Here is a 3120-nt window from a genome sequence, read left to right on the forward strand (position 1 = left end):
TTTAGCTAGAATTTGCTCTTCGACGTAAAATTGACCTTTGATTGTGGTTTTGTTATATTTTTCGGCTTTTCCTATTATAATAGTATCTAATGCATTTCAATTTAATTACGTTATTATTGAATAAGCATAATCACTTAAATTGTACGTAATTTTCTCAGAATACGCATTTGTGGTTTACCAAATATTTAACAAACTATTATTTGCACCATTTTCTTTTCAGGGGCAAAGATCGTTGCCAACTTGCGTTATTTGGGACGGTTTTATATTATTACTTTAAAACTTTAAGCCTATATCAACTAAAACTTTGGAAAGTGGTAAATAATTAGAGTATAGATTTTGCAGACAATCCCCGGTGTGAAGTAGGATCCGGAATTCCGAACATTCTGAAAGGTTTTCATTTCGTTATAGGAACGTGGAGTATAAAGCACAGGAAACAGCCATCAAAAATAACAGAAACATGATAAAAACAACGGAACAAGCATAAAATGTAAAAAAAATTTGAAGGCATAAAAGCTATACAAAATACATTACATTCAAAAATCTGCTGCACTATAAATACTTACTCCTTAATAGCCATTGATTTATCAAAAAAACTCTAATATTATACTGGGTTTTTCCCAACCTTCTACAATACCTAACTAAGGCGTCAACCTGTCTCGCTAGAAACGATGAGACACATCGACTTAAACTGGGAAAACCAGACACTTTTGCAGTACAATATACAGTCACCATTCAGTGCATTTTGTGCATACAAAAGCAAATATTTTATCAATGATCTATTTATAGTCCCGTTGCCGTTTCATCAATTCATTCACTTGCCAAGCCTTTTCCCAACTATGTTGGGGTCGGCTTTCAGTCTAAGCGTATGCAGCTGAGTACCAGTGTTTTACATGGAGCGATTGTCTATCTGACTTCCTCAACCCAGTTACCCGGGCAACCCAAGACCAATTGGTAAGACTGGTTGTTAGACTTTCTGGCTTCTGACTACCCCTAACGACTGCAAAAGATGTTCTAATGATAGCTAGGACCTACCATTATATCGTTCTTTACGAAACACGAACCTTATGATCGGTGAAGCTGACGGCAACATATGGAAAGGCAAAGTCAAGCTCAAAGTTCAAGGTTCAGATTTTAACATAGATAATAATCAACTCTATAGAAATTCCATAATAATGTTACAATACCATTTTCCCTATTTACCTACATAATAGATGAGATAATCCAATTATTATCCCTATTAGTTCTCGGAATTTAAACTGTAATCAATATGACATATATTTACCGTTAATTAATTACATTATAGGTCACAGTTCATTCAGGTACGGAAAGTAGTAAAACTAAGGTAAGCATTAAAAATAAGATCATGTTTAGGATCCCACTACCGTTTGATAGATCGGCAATGCGTGACAAATATAACACAAATATCAAATAAGCAAGAAAACCGGCAATATTTTGTAAAATTATTTAAATATTCTATGATCAAAGTATTAGAAAAAACACCAAAAATACCTACAATTACATAAGTTGAGAAAAGCAGTACATATTTACTCCCACCTGAAAGAGTCGCTCAACTGATATACCTGCCTATTTCATTTCTGGCGGCGCTTAAATCACTCGATTGCCGATCTATCTACTATATACACTGCTTTATATATACCTATTCTGGGGAACGCTTCCATAGTCAACAGTTTTTGTATTTTTTTTTTACTAGCTTTAACTCATGTTTTATATCAATATCTATAAATAGATCATCATCATCATCATCAGCCTATCGCAGTCCACTGCCGGACATAGGCCTATCCAAGTGCACGCCACTGAGATCGATTTTCGGCTTCTAGCTTCGATAAATAGATACTTTTAAAAAAGATCTAAAGTCATCAATAAGGTTGTAAAGTTTTGAACTTCAGTTACATACTAAATTCTCTCACTAAAAACTGCTACGTCATACAATGGGTTTGTCCGTGTAGTATGGGCAGGCGCACGTGCGCTCACTCGCGCCTGTAGTAAAATTATTGAGAAGGCGCTTTACATAACAAATCCAGAACAATGCTACGGAAATTCAAATTAATTAAACCCAACAGGGAATTCGTTTGGCTATTTCTTTGAAGCTTATAAAACGTAGAGGTGAAATCCAAAAAGTTATTTGAAGTATTTCATGAAATAAATAAGCTAGCTACTTAAGCGAATTTCATGTAGTTGATCCGCTTGGAATCTCAAAGATCATTCATCGTCATAGCCAATAATGTCCACTGTTGGACAAATAACTCCGAAGTTTGATATGCCCATGGATTTACCGCGCTGGGTATGCATGCTGTTGGCGTGAAAACAGAATTACTTTTGCATTTATAATATTAGTAAGAATAATATAATTAATCCCTTACTTGTGCTTATTTGTCGCACAAATGCAAACCTATATTAAATTCAGTTCCATGTTATCCATATACCTCTAAAATAAGTAGTTAATATATTATGATATATAATTATTTGTTTACTTAATGTAAAAGGAAAACTTGTTTCACAACAATATAGGCACCTACAGGATAATTTTTATTTACATTTTGTAAGGTTTATCTAAATTCTAAATCATTGATTTGTTTTTGAGAGTTGTGAAAACTTTAGAACTAGGGCTGTATTTGAAGTGGTGAGATAGGCATTCGCTCCAGCTGCATAAAGTTAGACTGTAAGATAACCCCAGCATAGTAGGGACAATTTTAATAAGATAGTTAACAATCTGATGATGTCCTTCTATCCGATTACCGGCTACGGCGGCCGTTCTCACATAAAGAGCTTAACCAGCTGCACAGGACATATGATAGTGCACGAGCATTTGCGCAGACACAGGTGCACTCACTATTCCTTGACTCTCATAGCGCGATGGGACGGCAATCCGACACGACCGAAGAGAGATCAGGCGCAGGATTTAGCATTTACGTGCTCAAACTTGATATAATAGTTTTTATAATAGGTATTTTGCAGAAGTTCTAATATATGTTTAAAATACCTACTCATCTTGCATTTCCTGTGACGTCACAATAACAGACAAGAAATGGGAAATCCATTGCAACAATTTATAGTAAATAGTAACAATAGAATACGTAATACTTAGACAGACCTATAATC

This window comes from Helicoverpa armigera, chromosome 24 (assembly GCF_030705265.1).
Source record: "Helicoverpa armigera isolate CAAS_96S chromosome 24, ASM3070526v1, whole genome shotgun sequence".
Classification (NCBI taxonomy): Eukaryota; Metazoa; Arthropoda; class Insecta; order Lepidoptera; family Noctuidae; genus Helicoverpa; species Helicoverpa armigera.